A 23,245-nucleotide genomic window follows, 5' to 3' on the forward strand; every position below is an offset into this window, starting at 1 on the left:
CCAGAAATATCAGCTGTTCACCAGGTCTGCTAAAGGACGTGGCCAGGGCATCTGGCTTTTCCTGGGGTAGGGAGAGGTTTCTGCAGGCAAGTGTCTCCACCTTCCTTATGCTATTTCTCCTGGTCCTTAGTCCAAATGGTCTCTTTTTATTAAAAGGAGACACACACACACACACACACACACACACACACACACACACTGAGAAAGAGAGAGAAACAGAGACAGAGAGAGTGACAGGGAGAGAAGAGAAGAGAATATTATTACAATTCGCCCTCTGGTTTCATGGAAGGTAATCAGCAGAAGTGAAGGGAGAACTGGCTCTGTGGTTATCACAGCTATTAGTGGGAGATGATTTGCTCATCAGCCTATAAAAAATTCCTAGCTTTGGCCAAGGTAATTACCAGCCTAGGTGGCTGGCCACATTGGGGCACAGGGGAGATGAGGCTGTCATTTCCAATTTACCAGCCTCCATTTGCTGCTTGGTCAAGGGGTTCAAATGAAAAGGTTAATTAAGAATCAGGGGATTTGCTCATCAGGTTAAGTCATGTACACACAGCACAAAGGCCATGTCTACACACAACTGCTTTGAAAAACCAATTCTATTCTGCATGCATTTATTAACATACACACCTCTTCCCTCACTTACATTGCTTCCCCAACATATTCCCATCTTCTCTGGATCATATGTGCGCTAGGCTTGTTCCTTACAGGGGCTAGCGGAGCAGATAAGGCATGGGTGCTACTTTTGTGGTATTTGGGAAATGGGGCTCATACCACAATGGGGAGCAGCTTACAAATGCGTGGGCTCCTTTTATACTAACCATTTGCCCTGGGCAGATCACCTCCTTTGTCTCAGGGCCAGTTGGAGTAGATCAGCAATTTCTAATCATGATGGTCTATGGGCAGAGTAGGAGTGGTTGGTCTGTATCAAGATGGTCTTGAACCATTTTGGCTAATTCTTTAAACTATGCCCCCTCCAGGGATTCTAATATGTGCCTTCCATACAATGTTGTTCACATTTATTGACACATTTTAGTGGATGCTGTGGGATCACCTTGATCCTTCCTGCAGGACCAAGGTCCTCATTCCTCCAGCTGCTGGGAGTGTTGGCAGATGATGACTTTCCCCAGAGTCCCTTTCCAGGAATTGCCCTCAGCCAAAACAGCTACCGTACTTAAGGTCATACCACCTCCCTGCTTCCTAGGGCAGCCTGCATCCCACCATGGATATGGGGGTATAAATACCCATCTCTTTGTACTCAGAAGGGCCATATCAGTCCAGAGACCCTTGTAGGATTGGCTGAGAACTTTGTTGAAACTTCAAGCCAGCTCAACAACTCTCTATGCTCAATCCCACTTCCTTCACTCCCTTTCCCCACCCTCACCCCTGGTTGTTGATGCCAAAAGTACCCTCAATAAATTTCCTTCCTGCAAATCTCCATTTCAGAGTGTTTCTCAGTTATCCAATCAGAGTTGGGTTTAGGATCATCAAGTCTGGTGGACAGCAGGGCTGTCCATCCTTTTAGCAAACAAGTGTTTGGCACCTATGATAACTCCAGCCCTAGAAGTCTTCCTGCATGAGGAAGGATTCTAAGTGGGCCTTAAAGGGCAGGCAGAATGTGGAAGGAGGAGAAAAGATGAATTTAATAAAATCATTGTGTGTGCTGTGGTGATCATTACTGTTTTCTGTCAGTTTGTGGAACATCCCCCATAATGGAGATAATAGCAAATGAGTAGATTTTTGAAATTATCCTGGATCTCTAATGGGTGCTGGATTATTGCCAATTGAAAATTCTGTTGTGTTCCTGCTATGTGATATGTCCCATTGGCACCCTTTAAAGTGGTGACCCACATAGGGACGCCTGCGTGGCTCAGTTGGTTAAGCGTCTGCCTTCAGCTCAGGTCATGATCCCAGGGTCCTGGGATGGAGCCCCATATCGGGCTCCCTGCTCAGTGTGGAGCCTGCTTCTCCCTCTCCCTCTGCTCCTCCCCCCTGCTCACTCTCTTTCCTGTTCTCTCTCTCAAGTAAATAAATAAAAAATCTTACTATATATACCATATATATTATAATATATAATAATTATATATATTTGACACATATAAAGTGGCAATCCACTTCTACACCATGGCCAGCATCAGGGAGGGGGGCGTTCCTAGCCCCATGGTATTATTTGCAGACTTTGTCTTGAGCCTACCACTTCATCCCACTTCCAATCTTCTCTGAATTGTTCCTGGGCGCCTCAGCTGCTGGTCTCTTGCCCTGTCCCCTGCCCAGGGCTTTTCAAACTCTCTGGACTCTGATAACTGAGGTTGCCCTCCCAACTGTCAGCCTTTGACTTCTTCCTCATTTACAGTCCAGACATGTTCTTTACCCTATCTGTCTTCTTTCATGCCAGAGGTCCTCCCTGCCCAGCCCAGCCCAGCACAGATTCCATTCCAACATTGCCCCAGGTGGCTGGCTGTTCTCCTAGGCTATAATCCCATGGCCACAGATGAAGTTCAGCATTATTGGGAAGGGTATTGGCAGCTCATAGGGGAGTTGGGGTCTGTGGTTCTGGCTGGAGCACATGACTGAAATAATCTTCTCACTTTAAGCACAACAAGAGATTCTGTGAGGTCCCTTCTTCCAAGCGTCCTTCATCTCTACTCCCACCCGGCATGGTGTGGCTTCTGGGTCCCTGTGCAGGCCCTCAGGAAAAAGGCAGGTTTGAGTGGAACCCAGCCCTCAGCGAGGCAGCTGGAGTCTTCGCTTTGAAAGAAATCAGGAGGGAGACCTGAGAAAGAGAACAGCCTGGGAGGAGAGGGAGGAAGAGGAGGAGAGGTTCTGTCCATGGTGCTGAACAACAATCCCAGAAATAATTAGTTGTTGAGCATCAGCTGTGCACTGTGAAGAACCCAAAGGACATTAAGGAACCCAGTTCTTGCCATAAAAGTCCTTAATCAAGTTGGAGACAATAAAACACCCACATGAGAACACATAGGAATAATCTTAAATGGTCCATATAATGATGGGTCTCAGAAAACTGCACGGGAGAGAGGTTCTGGCTGTCTTGATAAAGGGGTCCCTGAGGCAAGCCCCATTTCAGGGTATATGCCCTTTAGAGAAAAAACCACTTTATAATGAAATGTTCTTTCTTTAGTCACCATAGCATCCCCTAGAGTATTTAAAGCCTAAAGGTCTTGGATATAAACTAGTTGATCTAACTGCAGCAGTTTAAATTTAGGTGCTAATGCTATGTTTGAAATGTAAGCATGTGATTGGCTTTTTAGTTATGTCTTTAAAAAGGATTGGTGAGTAATTTTTGTCTGGGTGCCCATCCCCAGACCATATGGCCATGGTCTCTCAACCCTTGCTTGTTACAGGCACACCCAACTGATCCTGGAAGCAGGAGGCTCCAGAGGCTCACTGCTGAGTGCTGTCCCTTCTCAGTCCTTCCTCTGCCCTCAGCATTGTCAGGACCCGAGTATGATGGGACTATGCCCACCCCCCTTCTCTACTCTCAGTGTTTGCTTCCCCGCCTTGCCTTGAAAGGGAAGAGGCTGCAACTTTGGACTCCTTCTTTAGCTAGGGACCTCCCTGCCTACCACACTGGATTTTAGGAGGGACAGGAGGAGGCAGCTTGCTTGCAACTTTATCCAGACTATATCTTTGTGAAGGTTAACTGCTCAGAGAGGAAAGGAATTGCTTTAGTTCTATCATTGGAATTGGAAAACTAGTATTTCATCAGACTAATATACTGATCCCTGATTAACTTGTTGTTTGAGGGGCAGTTCACATGTCTGTTGGTCACAGTTTCTCTTTTAAAACAAGAAGAATTGACAAGATGGCTGAACAAGGTTCTTGCTGGTCCATCCTCAGTCTCTGAATCAGAATGTGTCGATTGAGTCCTTACTTACATTGGACATATATGCACCCCATCCATCTACCTAACTCCCTGAAATCTTATCTCCCTGAGAGCTAATACTCAAGGAATTCTCTATTTATGGGAGCACTCTTTATTCTTATGTGGGACTGTTGCCTTCAACTTTATTTGGTGTCCCACAAAGGATCTAGGCTAGACAACATGAACCCTAAATGAAACCTTCCCCCAGCTCTCCCCTGAGAACTTAAATCAGAGCCAGACTCACTAACAAGCTTCTTTAATTTCCATTTACTCTCAAGAGAAAAGGCAGGGGACATGGCCAAAGGCTCACCACCCTGGAATGAGAAAAGAAGAGAGAGAATAAAGAATAGATTTTCACTCCTAGGATTGGATTCATTCACAGGGCTTCAGGGAGGGACTGAGTGATACCAAGAGGCAGCTGGTGCAGATAGAAAGGTAGGAAATATGACTTAAACCCCAACTCAGTGTGTGATAAAGATTACCCAAGAAGGTTTTCCAAGAGAAGCTTTTAGAAGAGACATTGAAGCAGGCTTTGCAGAGAAAGGGAAATAATCATATATTGTAAAGACAGAAGTAGTAATTGGCAAGTTGAGTGTGTTTGGTGAGCCGGCAAGCTTAGTAGGCTCCCGTGGGCCAGGTGAAGAAAATGTGTGATGTGTGTGGTGGGATGCAGGACTGTGGGGTGGGCAGATGACCAAGGCATTGGATGATAGAGTCTAGAGTTGCTTCAATAGGAACAAGAGAGATGTTGGTCTTGATGCTGGGTCTCTGTGGGTTGAGTTTTTATCCTGGGACTCTTCAACTTGGGAAGACTTTAGTGCCCCAGACATAAGATGGTATGAGTGTGTGAATATGTGTGGAGAAGACAAGGGAGATGGATTTCATTAGGTCATTACGGTTTGATCCAAATTAGTTTTAATTTGGTCAAGAGAATTAACTCAATGTTTATTAGCAATTGGTAATTAGCTCCAACTCAGTCCAGGCCCCAGGGACTGGCTGTCAGGCTGTGTAATTATTTCCTTGCCAAGAGAGAAGAGAATGGGGCTTCAGTGTTTGATAAATACTGGATTGGGGAAGATAAATGGATTTTTTTCTCTTCAGTCCATCAGTTTTGTTATTCTCAATTGCTATCCCAGTGGATCTTACACCACCCCTAACACATCCCTGAAAATTCTGTCACATTTGGTATGGCTGAAGACAGGAGAGGAAATGCTGGTATGGGTACCTGGAGGAGAGTCTGGGGTATTTCTTGGAGGGAAGTTCAGCCATATATGGATGGGCAGTGGGACTGCACCAGCCACGTAGATTAAATCATCTCTTATTTCTTGCTGCCAACCCCAGTTCTTAGCCTACTTTTCAGATACTATACTGCCTTTAACAGAAATCCAAGAGCCTTCTCTTCCAGGTCTCCCTCTTGTTTTCTTCCCAGCAGCATCAAACTGGAGACAATGCTGGGTTTTACCACTCCCTGCTCCCACTAGCCTCATCTGCACTAGGGGCCAGTCTTGGGAGCTGCGGGAAGGGTGGGGAAAGCATGTTGGGTCTGTTGACATGAGTGAGTCACTCTGAGTGGGAGTAGATGACAAAGAGAATATGACTCAGTGAAGGGAATACAATGTGGGTAAAGGCAAGGGGTTTGCACATCTTTACCTGCCCCAGGAAATATGGAAACCCAGGGGCCTTGGAGAGAGAGCAGCTGGTGCCCACTAATATTGGCCTGATGCCCCCCCCCCGCCATTCTCAGGTCTCTCGTTGGGTTGCCTATTGAATGACATTGTCTTCCTGATCTTGTTACCTCTGCATTCTTTGCCATTTCCCTGCGTATTTTGTATTGGTCCCTTTAGCCCTTCTTAGCCAGTGTGATTGGTAAATAGAAGTTTCAGGGAATCTTAAACCAGTGGCCCCCTAGCTATTGGGTCTACATCTATCAGAAGGAAATGGAGCTAGCTGCTAGTGTCCTGGCCTGAGTTTTGGAGCAGAGTCTGCCATGGAGAAATACTCTTAGTCACTGGACATGGCAATGGCCTATGTGGCCCCTCTTTTTGGAGAATGGGGAGAGGGATATTATGCTGACTGCTATAAGCTGATGCCTTCTTCTGTAGCCAGCACTTTTACAAGAGCAGGAGGACAAAGTGTTATGAGGAGGCCAAACTATATAAGGAAAAAGACCAGGGAGGTGCAGCCACAAGGCACACAGGACTGACAATCATCTGCCTCAGGGCCTTTGCACATGCTATTCTCTTCATAGAGAAGACTCCTTCCCATATATCTGGATGGCCAATTTCCTTACCACTTTTAGGTCTTTGTTCACATATTACCTTCTTAGTGAGGCCTTCCTGACCACACTACTTTAAAATGTCACCCCACCTCAGCATTTTCTATTCTCCCTCCCTGCTTTATTTTTTATCCATATTATCACCATCCAAAACACTGTATCTTCTACATATTTAGCATGTTTATTGGATATCTCCTTCCACTAGAGTGCAGGCTTCATGAGGGTAGGGAATTTTGTTTTATTCACTGCAGTATCTCTTATGTCTAGAAAAGCACCTGGCATGAAGAAGGTCCTCAATAAATCTTAGCTGAATTTATGAATTAATGAAGACAATTCTGAATGCTGTTCAAACAGGTTATCAGCCCAGCCATGTGCTACCCACTGTAGGGGATGAAGTGCACAAAGTTTCAGATGGGGATTCAGGAGAGCTGGTCTCAAGCCCTCGCCCTGCCCCTCACCAGCAGTAAAGTGGAGATAAGATAGCCTATCTTGCATCCCTCCAAGTAGCTGTGAAACTCAGACCAGGTGATGTGAATAAAGGCATGCTATAAAGTATAAAAGGCTGCCCCTCATGGTCCTCCTCATCCTGACTACCGTTTTGACTGGGGCTGACCTGAGTGATGGTGTGGTCAGGTGAGGTTGGTGTAGTTAGAGATTCCTTGGAGGAAGTGAGTCTTGAGTTGGGCTCTAAATATACATGGAACAACACTGGCTAAGACCCAAAGGAACAAGGAATTTGGGGGGAGAGAGAAGCAGAGCCTTAGTGGAGATAGTTTCTGATGCTAATACTAGACACAGAGATAAGGGGGAGCTTCTGGATGCTTCTGGATGCTTCTCAGGCTAGCTGCCATGGCTGAGCTGTATTCTACTTAAGGCATGCTAGTTACAAGGAACTGTAGCCCACTGCACTGCTTTGATGTGTTGTTGGTTGGCAAAGATGACAGGCAGCCTCAGGGCAGTAGAGACAAACCTCCAGAGGCTGGAGCTGGAAGGTTGGAGACTCCAGCCCTTCTCCTGGGGTCCTGCAGCTACTCACTTTGCACAAGAGCCAACTAAGCTAGACTTGCCTCCTCCCCATGCAAAAAAAAATGCTTTTTGTAGTCATCATTCCTGACTACAGTTTCTATGTGTCTTAGTGACATTCTTAAGAGAGCATTTCTGGTGCCCTTGAACCAGTCTGTGGATGGAGCAGTCAGTTGCCCACCCCTCATCCAAGCCCCTGTGGTCTGGAGGGGGAAATGTCACATGGTACATGGCAGGAAGGTGCGTGCCTTCTCCCTTTAGTGTTGGGGAGCAGAGAGAATTGATCTAGAAGGGCAGCTGAGCAAGGAAGGCCAAATGTCTGGGGGTTGAGGTCAAGTCCTCAATGCTGTCTTGGGAGCCAGGGCTCATGGGGCAAATTCTGGGAAAAATAACAAGGGTTATTCCCATAGCGATTCTGCCTGAACCTTAAGTTTTATATTCATTGTCCCTCTGCTCACTCAACAACCCCCAGTGCCCACCTCTGTCCATGCCATCTTCCTGCCTGGCTCTTCTCCCTTGATTCACACCCAACCTGTCATTCAAGCTCAACTCCGCCCCACCTCCTCCAGAGTACTTCCTTGTCATTCCAGCCCCTCGGTGTCCCCCTCCTCCCCTTCCTACCTCTCTCCAGGGTCATTTCCAGCCCCCTTGGCCCTTAGTGTGAGCTTCGTGGTGACAGATGGCCTCTGTAGGAACATCTCATATTGCTGTTTGGATCCAGTAACTTCTCAAGCCTTATCTTTCCAAGGTTAACAACACAAACACGCACCACCGCACCCCTCAGGCCTTTGCTGGGCACACAGAGATCCTCACAGAACTACACAGTCATTTCCCTCTGGGGCTGGAGGGGGTTTTCACCACCTTCAGGTCAAATCTTCCCATTTTAGAGATGAGGGACCTGAGGCCCAGAGAAGAGGAATGTTTTGCCCATAGGCAAAATCACATAGGCAGGGGCACAGCTGGGATTGGAATTCAGGTCTCTTGGCTCTTTGCTCAAGAGAGAAGAATGAGAAGGAAGGGGCTTTGGCTATGATGTTGGTACCACAAGGCTATAGAGTAAACCAGAGCCACGGTGGCCAGCGGTAGTCAGGGAGGCCTATTGTGTCTGGGAATAAATGCTCACCCACCCAGAATGATGCAGACATGTCTGAATGCCCTTCCTGCCTGGAAGGGCTCAGAGCCTGATATCTTACCAGGAGCCATTTGTACCTTTGGGGACAGGCACTTCCCCCCGTTTCCTCTTTTAAAATGCAGACCCCTGAGCGATGAGCTGAAGGACACTGCCTGGCAGAGAGCTCTGGCTCGGTCCTTGCAAGGAAAGGGGGGGTGGTAGTAGAGGGGTCTCACAATGTCCCCTGTTTCTCACCCTGGCTCCGGCCATGGGCATGGCATCTGTTTCCTGATTGACAGGTGATCTGAATAAAAGCCAGCCCAGGGATTCAGGGAGACAAGTGGACAAAATGACAAGTGGAAAAGGAATCGGAATGGTATTTGGGCCCTGCTGTGGGATCCACCCTAAGTGGCTGTGCGATGTCATCCAAATCTTTTCACTTTTCTGGATTTCTTCACTCAGTTGTGTAGGTCGGACCAGATCAGTGACTCTCAGACTATTCTTGTCCATTCATGACTGCACAGGCTTGCGCCTCCCTTGGGCTCCTTCAGGACTACCCCAGGAGCTGTAATAACGCAGACACTTACCCCTCTCCAACAATCTCATCAGAACAATGACCAAGAATGGCATTGCAGGGATCTGCCCTAATTTATATAACACAACTCAAAGTCTTGCACCTGACGTTTAGGAAGGCATGATCTACCAAGCCCCTGGGTCACTGTCTTGAGGAACTCCAGCCTTCCCATGTCCCACTGCTGAGGGGCTGCGATGTCCCCATACTGTGTTTCTGGGTGTACCCAAGCCCTCATCCATTCCGGGGGGGACTGGGCCAGGGCCTGGTGTCCAGCCTGCAAGCCCTTCACTGATCAGGGGCTGGTGGGGCCCCCACTGCCACCTCCCCCTGCCTGGACACCAGCCCACGGCAGATGGTGGGGAAAACATGTCAAATGCCCAGGTTCTTCCTCTGGGCTTGGGAAGACTCCACTCAGTGTCTTCCCTGGCCTGCTCCCTGGGCCTCTGAGCTGCTTTTCCCCACAGCTCCACATCTTTCTCTGAGTCTCCAGTGAATACTGTCACACAGGGAGCCTGATTTACCAAGGCTTGTGAGAGTCTCGAGATGCTAATGGATTCCCTGGGGAGGACAGGCTGGGGCGGAGGCTGGCGGGGAAGGCAGGCTGTGCCGCAGCTCTCATCCTGGCTCTGAGTCCTGCCGGCTGCCTCCGCTGACATCTGCTGAGACACCCTGATCAAGGTCACTCCTACCTCCTGGGGGGAAAAGCCAGGCTCAAGAGCAATGCTGGATTGCCCTGCGGGGGGCCTCCAGGCAGCGTCCCTGGTGAACCCAGATTGAAATGTTTTCTTGCCCTAGGCCCAATCCAGTGCTGATTTCAGGGTCTGACTGTGGCGGCTGCAAGAGCAAGGTACAATCTGAGACCAGAGGAAGAAAGAAGAAAATGACCACTTACCAGGACCTGGTGGATGATGCTGACTTCCTCAGGCATCATCTCGTTCATTCCTCACTTCCCAATGGCCCCCTGCTGCAGGTGGCACTATTCCATTTAGAGACATAGACGGCAACTCAGAGGGCAAGCAACTGGGCTAGGGTAACACAGCTGGCCAGAGATGAAGCAGGAATTCTGCCAGGTGCATTGCCTAAATCAGAGTGAGGAAGGCCAGGAACTAGAACCCTATTTACAGGTGGACAAAAGGGGACCAACGGGCATTTAGGAGGGCACTTGATGTAATGAGCACTGGGTATTATATGCAACCGATAAATTGTTGAACGCTACATTGGAAACTAAAAACAAACAAATAAATAAAGGAAAATATGTATCAATTAGTAGAACAGTTAAAATTGTACTGTGCCCTCAGTAAGATACATTTATTGTGGGTAAATTAATGTCTTGAATTAATAGTTTACATTAGGATTTTTAGGGGGAAAGAGGAGGCCCGTTTCTTCCTTCCCCTGCCCTGGGTGGGTAAAGACCGTCTTCCTGCACCAACCCTCACTTGCCTCTCCTTATGAGATCCCGGCCAGGGCAATGTCTTTTTTTTTTTGTTCAAGAAACAAGAGAATCTTCATTTTTTGCCAGGAGAAATCAATAATTTATGAGCTACCGTTCCAGCCAGAGCAAAGAGTGATTTTTAAAAATATGCTTCTTAAAATACTATATTAACAAGTATTCTAAAGAGTGAAAATATTTGAATAGGGGAAATGAATGTTTTACGAGCTGGTGGGGAAGTGATCCCCCGAGATGGGCAGGCATGGCTGGGGAAGCAGGAGACAGTCCTGGATAAGGGCTGGCTCCACGGTCCTGAGGCTCCGAGCCTGAAGCCGCTGTAACTCAAAGAGGAGGTACGAAGGGCAGAGTGGGTGCAGAACTGGGTCCAGTAAAGGGCCTGAAAGGGCCTCCCTCCCTAATGCTTGCTAGGTGTTGGCCACTTGGGTCTGGGTCTAGAACTGCTATGGATTTTAAATTCTGGTCTCTTGGGAACTGCTCCTCTGGAATGGTCCTCCAGGGCCGCCTGCCTGGGTGGCCGGAGGCAGCGTCACCCTCTGTGGTTGACTGTATATTACTGTTCAGTAGATACTTCCTCTCCCCTCCTTGCTGTGCAGCTGATTAGGCTGCCCTTCCCCCATCAGTGACTTTGACTTTGCCTGTGGAACGTAGGTGGACATGACTTACCGCTCATCCAAACGGAAACCTTAAATGTGCTTGCCGGGTGGCTTGGCCTCTGGGGCTTCAGCCTGTGCCCTGAGAAGGGCGTGTGGCTTCAGGTGGTCACTGCTCCTTCTGCCTGGGTCCTGGGAAGGAAACATGTGGGGCAGAGCTGGATCCCAGCCCCAGCCGGGATAAGTCACCCCAGCCCGCCTGCAGACTCATGAGCTCGTTGTCGTCGTGAGACATGGAGATTTGGGGGTGGTTTGTCACACAGCATCATCACAGAAAAGTGAATATGCCCTCCCAGCACCCCTGGCTCCACAGCTGATTGGAGAAGCATCTCCTTATCCCTCAGCCAGCCCCCCATTGTCAAATTCATTCCCCTTGAAGAGTACCTGCTTTCCTCCCAGAATTTGCTCCCGCTGGGGAGGGCAAAACAAGCGCCCCCCATTTTTCTTCCAATATGACGGCCCTTTTACAGCATCGACTCCTGTCTCAGACCCCCAGGTGCAGTGGCTATATTTCAGTAGCCATCGATTGGAACCACATTGGGAGGAAGGATGCAGTGATAAAAAAGCAGCTATGAATTAGTTACCCTTTAAAATTGATTATATTTTAGCATCTATGTTAGCCAGTAAAGTAGCAGTTGATCAACATTAAAACAGTACACACACATAAAAGGTGTTTATTCCATTATTGTTTGATATAGTATAGTGATGGATTTCTTGCAACCTGAGACTCCAAGGTGTGGGGGAAAGAGAGTGACTTTTTTTTTGGAAGACAGACCACTTACCAGCAAGAACTCAAGCTTTCTAGACCTCAGTTTTCTCTTCTGTAAAATGGTCAGACATATGCCTATGCTGAAGGGTTTTCGTAAGTATTAAGGTAAAAACGTGATTGACAAAGCACTGGCAGACATGGGAGGGGCTTGACTAATCTTCTTTCTGTTCTTTGTGCTTATTTGGTTCTGTGACCACAGCCCCGATTTTGAGCTGACTCTAGCCTCATTTTCCCCAGTTGCAGGATGGGGAGCATGGTACTTGTCTCAGAAGATGGAAGATGCTGGAAGATGATCCGGAGTTCTGAATGTGAATGAACCCACGCACAGAAGGCACTAAACCAACTTTCTCCTTTCTTTCTCCTCCCCTGGCCTGGCTGCTGTTTTTTCTTGATCACGTGCGGGTCACAACTTTGTCCAAATAGCCTTCCCCAGGTCCCCCCCCCCTTTTTTGCCTCCTTTTGGACAAAGCTCTTCTCCAGGAGCACATTCATCCCACGACCTGACCATCAATGTCAGCAAGAGAAGAGCTCATTGTAAACTGATTTAAGATCCTTTTTCCCTGCCTCAGCGGTGCTCACGTGCTCCTCTGACCTCCAGTCCTGCATCTTAATTAAAGCAATTAGTGTACAGCAGTGACAGACTGGATCTCGCAGGCCTGGGCCAGTTTCACACTAGCCCGTACTGCCCGAGGCAAGGCTGCATCAGCCTGTCCCCACCTGGTGTTCATAACATGGCCAGGCTCCCACCTAGGTGACACCATGACTCTTTGCAGCAGAAACTGGAAATGCAATCCCACCGGCAGGGACAGGACAATGTAGCAGGGGCATTTGGCTAAAGCAGGGACCAAGCCTTTTTTTTTTTTAGCACACACTTACTATTTTCACCTCAGTAACTGGGCCACAGTGACCTGCATCTGCCTCAGCCTCCTGGGGACTAGGCCAAGCCCTCCCCACCTTACCCGTGTCCTTTGGCTGTCTGCTCTAAGGACAGGGGCAGGAGATTGATATTACCGAGAGCTAGGACTGACTGAGCAGTTATTGGCATTAGGCGTGGCGCTGAAAGACAGTTCTCAGTGTGGTGGTTGAGAGCTCCAGTTCTGGGTTTGGTTCTCAGGTTGGCTGTGTGACCTTGAACAAATTACTTAACCTCTCTGAGTCTCCGTTTTCTCAGCAGTAAAATGGGGCTGTAATTGGATGGCCTGGTAGGGCCATCCTGGAGGCTCAAGGAGGTAATGGTGGTAGAGGGCTCGGAGAGTGGCACGTCAGAAGAGCTCAGGGATTGTTGGATATCATTACGCTTTGCTGATGAGATGACTTCTCCCAATAACCCCATGAATAGCTGACCTTACTACCCCTTGAGGGAGGAGGACATGGAGATTCAGGGAAGTTAAATAACTTGCCTGAGGCCACACAGCAAAGAAAAGGCCTTGAGTGCAGCTCTGCGTGGCTCCCAAGCCCTTGCTTGCCACCAACCACAACAGAGGGAGGCCACTCCACTGAGGGCAGAAACAGATGCCTCTGGGGAGAGCACTGCCTGATGCCCTCTGTCTTCAGTGAGTCCCACTGCAGTGTGAGCCCTGGAAGAAGCTGTGGTGCGGCGAAAGAAGGGACATGGAGCCACACCCCTTGGGTCGGCAACCAGCCCCATGCCTCACCGACTTTGGGTCTTTGTAAGTTCTAGGCAGTCCTCAGCCTCAACTTCCTCCTCTGCAAAATGGGCGTGAATGAAGCCTGCCTGTGGCCAGGATTACGTGGATGCTGGGGTGAAAAGTGGTGTGGCGTGGTGCGTGGCACAGGGTAAGACGTTCAAGCAATGTTGACGCCTTTCTTCTCTGCTTAAGGTTTTGGAGCTGGGGTACTGCCAGGCGCTCCACCACCCAGGCCACCTCCCACTCAGCCTATCCATTTTTGAGCACTTTCTTGGTGTCTCTCTCCGTGCGTGGTCTTCCTGCGGCACAGGCTCGACTGTGGGTGACCTTCTATTAGCTGCTCTCCAGCTGCCTGGGTGCTCTTGGTGAATCACTGCGTCTGTGTGTGACTCAGTTTCCCCCATGTGACTTGGTCTACATTGGGGCCCCAGATAGCACCTCTTAGCTAGGCTATGTCAGAACCATCTAGAAAAATATTTTAAAATACAGATCCCTGGCCCCACCCTGGGGAAGATCTGCTTCAGTAGGTGGGATGGAATATTTTTCAATGTTTCCCCAGGTGATCCTGGAGCTCAGTCGGGCTTGGGACCCAGCCGCCTAGAATCCAAGCTCCTTGTGGTTTCGCTAGGCTGCTGTTCCGAGTAGGGGCCATACTGCCTGTCTCTGTGTGTTCTCCTCCCTCTGGGGCCCGCTCTGCACTGCAGCCGAGCTGGGTGGCTGCTGCGGGTTTAGGGATTAGGACCTGCTGGTTGGAAGGAGGCTTTCCAAGACAAACAGGAACCTTGCCAGACGCCTTGGGGCAATCGCAAGCTCCATGGGAACTGTTTTCATTTTTTTCCTGAGGATGAGGCTCTTCTCAGCTGGGAAGATTCCTGTTGATGTAATTAGATTCCCTTTTCTCATTCCTTCCAGAAGCTCCCCCTCCCCGTACACACACACACACACACACACACACACACACACACACCCTGTTATCCAGGCCTTCACTTTGCCCATATGTTGAAACAGCTGCGTGTATGGAAATTGCTGGGGGTGGGGAACAGGGAGGGGACAGCTAGATTTTTTAATTTGTTTCCAGTGGGTTATGGCTTCATGTACCTGCTATGAGGGGGTGGGGATATGGTCCCATGGGAAATGCATACACGGGCCCCCCCCTTTTCGGAGAGGGATGGGAATGGGCTATCAGAGTGGGCTTTAAAACAAGAGCAACACACGATCGGCAAGAAACAAGGAAGGGTCAACCATGACAGGAAAGATCGGTTAGACTGTAGAAAGAATCGTTTGTTGTTAATGATTTTATTTTATTTATTTTAAAAGATTTTATTTATCTATTTATTTGAGAGTGAGAGAGAGAGAATACAAGCATGGGGAGGAGCAGAGGGAGAGGGACAAGCAGACTCTGTGCTGAACACGGAGACCGGTGTGGGGTTCGATCCCACAACCCTGAGATCATGACCCGAGCTGAAATCAAGAGTCAGATGCTCGACTGACTGAGCCCCCCCAGGGGCTCCTGTTAAGGATTTTATTTGTTTGAATCAAAACAAAATCCAAAACTTAGGAAAGGGGATCCTGTAAAGTGCTCCCATCACTTCCCATACTCAGTCCCACCCCAAAGGCAACCACTGCTCCACTTTCTTACAGATCCTTCCAGAGACCGTTTATGTCAATAACACAGGCGAAATTACTTCTGTTCTCCCTGAAAAGGTAATGTACTATACACACTCTTCTGCCCCTTGATTTTTCCACTTTACTTATTTGAAGATCTTTCCATATCAGTGCATAGAAAGTAGCCACATTTTTAAAAAAAGATTTATTTATTTACTTGAGAGAGAGAGCTTGCACAAGCGGGGGGGGGCAGAGGAAGAGGGAAAAGCAGACTTCTCACTGAGCTGAGAGCCCAACATGGGGCTCGAACACAGGACCCTGCGATCATGACCTGAGCTGAAGGCAGAACGCTTAACCTACTGAGCCACCCAGGCGCCCCTTCCACATATTTTTTAAACGGATGCTGGTATTCTATCTTATGGCTGATTCCTTTAATTAATCCTCTATTAGCCATTCAGGTCATTTTCCAATTTTTTTTTCCCCCGAGAGATGCTTCCATACAATAGGCCTGCAAATGTCACTTCTATGCTTAATCTATGGGATAAATATCTAAGGGTAGAATTTCTGGGTCAGGGGTATATGAATTTTTAATTTTGATAGGGCCAAATTGCCCTTTCTGGAGATCGTGCCAATTTATACTCTCACCAGCAATATACAAAGATGTGTTAGCAAATATTTTTTATCTTTGCTGATGTGCTAGGTGAAAAAAATGCTAGCGTCTTGTCGGCTAATTTGCAGTTCTTTTATGAGTGGGGTTGAGCATCTTTTCATGTGTCTAAGAACTATTTGTTCTTCTTTGTGAACTGTTTCTATTCTTTACTTGCTAGTTTCGCAACTGGATTGTTGTTCATTTTTCTTGGATTTGGAGGAATCTTTACATATTAAGAAAACAATCCTTTTGCCTGCACTAAGCTATGCCAGTTTTTTGTTTGATTATGGGACTTTTTTTCCATGGGAGAAATTTTGACTTTTATGTAGTCAGATTTATTAACCTTTCCGTTATGATTGCTAGGTTTTGTGATGTACTTTAAAAGGTTTTCCTACCTCTAAATTAATAGTATCTTACTGATTTCATTTTTTTTATGTTTAAGCTTTTAATGCATCTGAGATTTATTTTAGTATAAGGTGTGAGACAGGGATCCGACCCCCTTTTCCAATTATTCTACGCCATTGAATAAATAACCCATCCTATCCCCAGTGATTTGAAATACCCTCTTCACCACATGCCACATTGCTATTGCTCCTTGTTTTTGTTCTAGAGATTTTTTTTTCTGTTCCATTGATCTGTCTATTCATGTTGTTTTAATCACCGTAGCTTTATACTATTTTAAATAGACAGTAGGTCTAGGCCCCCTCACTATTCTTTTTTAGAAGATTTCTGCCTATTCTTGCTTGGTTATTTTTCTGTATGAACTTTAGAAAGAGCCTGACTAATTCCAAAAAGGAAGCTGTTTTGGTGGCGGCGGGCGTGGGCAGGGCTTTCTGCCTGCCTCCTCTGGTCCCCACGACATGTGGCGACCGGCGGAGAAGGCGAGATGGTGCTGGAAAGTTACCAATGATTCAGGGATGTACTCCCTCCTCTCCCCGTCGTTAATCAAGGAGGGCTTTCTGGAGGAAGGGAAGGTGGAGAAAGGGGAGAAGGAGGAGGAAAAGCTGAGGTAGAAAGGATCTCATAGCAGGGAAGAAAGAGCCTCCTGGCAGAAAGGATTAAAGAAACTACTCTCTGGGGGAGATGAGGCTTTGGGGAAGAGGAACCAAACCCAAAGCTGCAAGGAGGTTTCCTTGCCGAGATTGGATGGGAGTGGGTGGGCGAGGATGTGGAGGCCAGCTGGGAGGGCCTGTGCCCGGGCAGGTGGGGGGGGCGGCCTGGAATGGATGAAGGATGGGGTTACAAAGGCGGTCGGCATCTGAGTCATGCCACAGGGCTTTGGCAAGCTGGCTACCCTGGCTGAGCGGACGGCAGGCACAAATGGAATCGAAGCCACAAACTCTGATCGTCCTCTCCAGGCCTGTTGGTTCCCAGAGGCCCCGTCTGGGGCTCCTTCTGGTGACAGAGGGTCTGTCCCCCCAGGGCAAGCACAGCTCTGGGTTTGGGCTTGACTGCTGTGATCAAGCGGGTGCATTTACTCAGAGAGAGGAATCAGAAGCCGAATTCTGAGAACCTGTAATGTGATTGCGCCTTATGGGCTACAATGGAAGCACATGGGGGGCGGACATTGCTCTTTTATGAGACGTTGTCATTCTCCAGAACAACGAAGGCAGCGGGGGCCCCATCCTGGGAACAGGGCACGCAGAGCCGGGGAATGCCTCCCCATCATGGGGGAGATGGCTGGCACTGGGGCAGAAAGGAGGGCTCAATGAGGTCTGGGTGTTCACTGCCTTGCCAGGTCAGTCGGGGAGAGGGTGAATGAATCAGGAAATGAGTGTCTGGGTGCAAGGAGCCCCGAAGTTCTGTCTGCCCCAGGATTCACTCACCCCTAGCTGGGGGAGGGGGGTGGTAGCATCATCCCGGCAAGATGTCCCCGTGTGAGGACCCCCAGGCAGGACCGGGCACCCTGCTGGCCACAAGCTGCTTCACTCCTGCCACAGAAACCACCTTCAGGGCCTCTGCACAGGCCGGCTGTGATCCTCGCCTCCCTCTTCCCACGTGAAAGCTCGCTCTGCACCCTCCTACTTGCCCACGTTGAGGACCTAAAAAGGTTTCTTTCCTCAGCGGTTCCAATCCCAGCATGTCATCAGGCCCATCCCCCTCTGAGACGTCTCACCTGAAACATTGAGGCTCGGGGAAGGCACACAGGGGTCCCCCGGCCACACAGCAAACAAAGGTATCGATGTGACCAGAATCCAGGTCACTTCTAGCTGCAAGTCTGCCAACTCCTCTGGGCCTGCCCCTGTGTGCTATTGGGGGCCCATTCAGCACCCCACCCCCTGGGATCCTGTGGTCACCCCTAGAGGAGTCTGCCTCTGCCGGACCTGGGGCGGGGATTCAGGGCTGATCTTCTTTCCCAAGAGCCAGGACATCTTGGTTTTAATGAGCTCAGGGTCAGCGTTTGGAGGGGCTGTGTTTATTTTCAGTGAGAGCGGTTGGAATGTTTGTGGTTCGCTTTTTGGATCCAAAATACATGCCGTGGCTATGAGGCCACCAGTACAAATCTATAGGACGCTAGTGGGGTTCCGTAGAAAGCGTTCTTGCTAGGGAGCTGAGACACCCTATCTGGAAGTCCCTCCCTCTTTCTGGGCCTCAGTTTCCCATTCTGTAAATCAGGGGAGGTTTTGGACTAAGGAGTCTTGGAAGGCCTTCCCAGCTCTGACCTGCTCTGATTTTCTGGAAGGGCTATCAGGCCCATGACACTGTGTCCCAAGCACCTGAGTGGGGACATGGAGGCTTTCAAAGTCTTTTTCCCCCGGGATGGGGGTTGGCGTGATTTGCATGGAGCACTCTCAGGCCTCCCGAGGGGGGGCCACCCCTGTACCTTCCACTCAGCAGGGGGGTGGGGGGTGCACGGGGGGGCTTACTGTCTACCCACCAGGCCCTTCACACACAGCTCAGTGTTAGAAGGAAAGTGACTGCTGAAGAGGCCCCCAGAGACCCAGCCTGAGGCCCCAGTCCGGCAGGGGAGACAGCCCAGGACCGAAAGGGCCAGGGCGGCAGGGCCCACTCCTCCCTGCCTGGCCAGGCCAGCTGGGCTCCTCCTGCCCCCAACACTTCCCTCACTCCGTGCAGCAAGGGGCCCCCAGAAAGAGCCTTTGCCCCCTCGAGTACTCGGAGGGAAAAATATACACCATGATGGGAAGAAACATGAGAAATGTCAGAAGTTCATGAAATTAGGAGCAAAAGACAAAGTTCCATTTGTGATGAAATAGTATTTAGAAAAGCAAGAAAAAAACCCAAACAAGAACCACCAGGAGCCTTGCAGCATCACATGGGTGACAATGACACTTTGATGGCATCCTCTCTGCCGAAACTTGCAGCCATCTACACGGACTTTGGGTTCACTCCAACAGTTTGCAAGCTTTGTGCCCTTCCGCACACATATTCCTGCTGCTTCCTCACTTGTGCCCACCGGCATCCGTGTGTGCTTTCCTTGGCGTGGGACGGTGAAGCAGGCTGCTGTAACAAAGAGGCCCAAGAACTCAGAAGATACAAGTTTAGTTTTTCTTCTGTAATATTCTGGGCCAGCAGGCAACTCTGTTCATGCAGACATCCAGCGACCCAGATCCTTTCTGCGGTGTGGCTCTGTTGACCTACAGCCTTGAGGTAGAGAATGAAGGCTGGGTTTCCAGGGAGGCACACCCCTGCCCTATGGCTCCAGCCTGGAACTGAGCCCCGTCTTTGCTCACAGTCTGCTGGTGAACACTTAGCCCCAGGGTCACATCTAACTGCAGGGGAGGCTGGTTAATGGGGTCCCTAACTAGGCTCTCATGTGCTCAGATACACCCTTATCATTGAGGAAGGAGCAGGATATAAAAATTTAACGGGTCACAAGCAGTCTCTGGGTCTTTGAAAACTGTCGATCCAAAAGGTTTTTTCTCCCTTGGATGGTCCCTCATGCGATGATGCTCTTTGGTCTCATCTGTGTCCCTCCTTATTCCTTGTTCTTCCTTCTCCACCTTCTCCTTCTCCCTCTCCCTTACCCCACCCCCTCTCTCTTACTTTCTTCCGCCTCTTCCCTTATCCTAATACAGACCTCTGAGGATAAGCAGGATGGAGTTTCCCGGCTCTACGCGTCAGGGTGCACACCTATGTTCCAGATGGTCAGAGCTAAGGACGATGGTTACATCCCTGTTGTCTTTCCCTGTACTAGCCTTTGACCCCTTTCACCAGGACTAAGCCAACCCCAGTTCAAGTGGCCCTTGAGGATGTAATTGAGAAACAGGTGGACTGGCTATACAAAAAGAAATAAGTGTCGATTTTGCAGGCTGGAGACCATGGATTTCATGTTCGGATGCTGCCCGTTACTAACTGTGTGATCCCAAGCAGACCTCCAGGCCTCTGCTCTGAGTCTTTATCCAAAACATGGAGCAAATGCAACTTCACCTTCACACCCCAAAGAGGTTTGGTGAGGCTGAAACAAAATAATTTTTGGGTAAGAGCTTTGTATCTTTTTTAGTATTTTTCTCTAAATAATTTAAACATGGGGGTTTATAGTCCAAATTTGGTAATTTCAATATCTGAGGTCCTCAGGAGGTCTAATTCTGCTGTCTGTTTTGTCTGTTGATTTTCAGTCATTGTGGCTTACCTTTTTTTTTTTTTTAAGATTTGTTTATTTATTTATTTGAGAGAGAGAGAGAGTGAGCAAGAGTGGGAGGAGGTGCAGAGGGAGAGGGAGAGAGAGGAGAGAAGCAGACTCCCTGCTGAGTGTGGAGCCTGTTGCCAGGCTCAATCTCATGACCCTGAGACCATGACCTGAGCCGAAATCAAGTCGGACACTCAACCGATGGAACCACCCAAGCGCCCTGTGGCTTACTTTCTTATGAATCTTGTAATTACAGGTTGTAAGTCATGTTCACCTGGGCTTTCTTTATCTGTGGGAATTCTGTGAGGCCTAGGATAAGAATGTCAGCTCCAAGGAGGATTAAATTAGCACCCCAAGGTGCTCCTAATCTCGCCTGACTTTAAGTAAACTTCTTGGTTTGTGGTTTTCCAAATCACAGAAGTAATGTACAGTTGAACCCCAACCAGCAAAGAAAAGGAGCCTATGATTCCCAGATTCTCAGGAAAGATTGACTTTTTTCAATTCAGAGCCCAGGCCAAGATAGACATGTTTTCTTCAGCCTCTCTTTGCTGATGAGGCCAACTTTTCACTCCAAGTCCAGCCCTTCAAGGATCTAGGTTTTCTACTGGAATCTTAATCCCAATTTCCCACCCTGCTTAAGTGCCCGTGTGGATTTTAAAACTTAAGACCCTAAGTTAGGGAGGGGGGCTATTTGCCCTGAAGGCAGCTGCCCTCAGTTATCTTAGCATTCTTACTTCCTATTCTCCCTTCCTTTGGGGGCCCTGAGGATGGCCCTCACCTGCCTGAGAACTCAGTGCTTCATGGAAGTGTTTGTTGCCTTTTACCCATTTCTAGGTGTTGTGCAGTGGGAAAGATTTTCAGGATGGCCAGTGGACTCTGAAATTCCACTGTCTTTCAAGGTGTTGTTTGGGTTTTTTTTAACCCCTTCTCTCTTCTTTCCCTTTTTCTCTCTTGTCTTCATCCTGGTCTTCCACTCCTTTTCTCCACACTGAAGCCACACTTGTCTGTTAGTTCTCGACTGTTATCTCTGCATGTCCTAAGGGAACATTCTGGCAGATTTTCTTCAATGCTCCTGGTTGGTTGGGCCTCCCCAGCTCCTCCCTTTGGTTCTCTACCTCCAGCCCCTAACGTGGCCAGCGAACAGCCCCAGACACTCTGCTGCTCCAGCCTGCCCCCTCAGGCTTCATCTTCTGCCCAAACTTGTCAGAATGCCTCTTTATTTCTCTCGTCACTATTCCCCATGTCAAAATGTGCTCAGCCAGGAGGAAGTTTAGGTCAGAGCTTTTTATAATCTCTTTGGAGCTTTTCCTTTGAATCATTGTGAACATCATACATCAGAAAAGCTCAAAGTTTTGTCCTCAGAGATTCAAATGTCAATGCCAAGCCTTTCCTCCCAGCTCTTCACATCGGCGAGGTCCCAGCCGGTGAGGTCCAACTAGAGCTCAGAGGAGCCAGAATTTGGCCAACTTCTTCTTCCTGGAATGGATTCAGGGAATGTGAGAGAATTCTGGGGTGAGAGCAGGCAGAATTGCTCAAGAGGGAAAGAGGCCCTTTGGCCCTAGTTTAAGGCTCATTTTCCTTCTTGTTGGCACTGTCCTCCCCACAGACTGGGCCCTGAGACCCTCACTCAGCCAGCCTTCTGAGGAGCGTTTGCTGAAGCTCTTCCCCTGGAGAGAATAGGCAGGGATTTTGGACTGTGCCACCTCTGTCAGGGGATTTCGCATGGCGATAGGGGCAAAGCCGTAAGCCCAGGGACCGGGATCCCGGGCTTCCAGGAAAAGGAAAGTCAAACTTTGGGGATCAGGGATGCTCTTCTCAAGGCTGCTAGAACTATACCCAGCAGATTGCCCCCAGATCCTCGAGGGCAGAGTCACTGTGCCCAGCACCACACTCCGTACATGGTGTCTCATCTAACGGCCACAACCACCCTGAGAGCTGCATTCTCACCGCCATTTTTCAGGAACCTGAGGCCAAGCAGGCAGCAGAGGCCCGATAGCTGCTAGGTGCGAGTCAGGGTTCAACCCCAGGCCTGACTTACCTGGCACCTGTCCTCTACTTCCTGTGCGGAACTGTTCTCAGGAGGCCAAAAGACAGGTGCGCAGGCTGGCTACTGGAATTCTCTGGGTAAGAGCTGACATCGGTGTGTCACACTGCAGGAGGCAGCAGCCCTGGGGGTGGGGGGGAGCCGAAGGGCTCTGGAGCCAGACTGGCGGAGTTCAAATTCCAGCTGTAGCACTGAACCAACCAAGTGACTGGGGCTGACTCTTTACTCCAGCCACCCCCCCCTCCTCCCCTGCAGCCGGAGTGAGTCTTTCTTTTTTTTTTTTTTTAAAGATTTTATTTATTTATTTGACAGAGATAGAGACAGCCAGCGAGACAGGGAACACAAGCAGGGGGAGTGGGAGAGGAAGAAGCAGGCTCATAGCGGAGGAGCCTGATGTGGGGCTCGATCCCATAACAGCAGGATCACGCCCTGAGCCGAAGGCAGACGCTCAACCACTGTGCCACCCAGGCACCCCCGGAGTGAGTCTTTCAAACACAAATTGGATCATTTCATCTGTTCTCAACCTTCTAACAGCTTCTCACCATTTTAGAATAAAATCCAAGTGCCTCACCAAGGGCCATGGCAGAGGCTGCCAGCACTCACCAAAACCTACCTTCTCCTCTTGGTCCTAGACTCACCCCTGCAACATTCCTCCACCTCCTTGCAGGGGTGGAGGTGGGGGACATGGCCTGGTTCTTGTCCCTGGAATGTGAGTGGAGGGGACAGGTGCTGCCCCAGGCGGAAGCAGGTGAGAGGGGCGTGCCCTCCCCCCGCCCCGCCCCGCTGCTTCCCCCACCTGCCAGCTAGATGTGGGCATTCCAGGGAGGACTCCGAGAAGACGATAGAGCCCCGAGGTGGAAAGTGCCAGGGTCTTTGAGTGTGTGGAACAAAACCCTGCTACCCCCACTCGGATGACACTCCCTGAGCCGTTCCACAAGCAGAAAACCAAACCTTTCTGTGTTAGACCATTAGAGC

The sequence above is a fragment of the Ailuropoda melanoleuca genome, chromosome 13 (genome assembly GCF_002007445.2).
Source record: "Ailuropoda melanoleuca isolate Jingjing chromosome 13, ASM200744v2, whole genome shotgun sequence".
Classification (NCBI taxonomy): domain Eukaryota; kingdom Metazoa; phylum Chordata; class Mammalia; order Carnivora; family Ursidae; genus Ailuropoda; species Ailuropoda melanoleuca.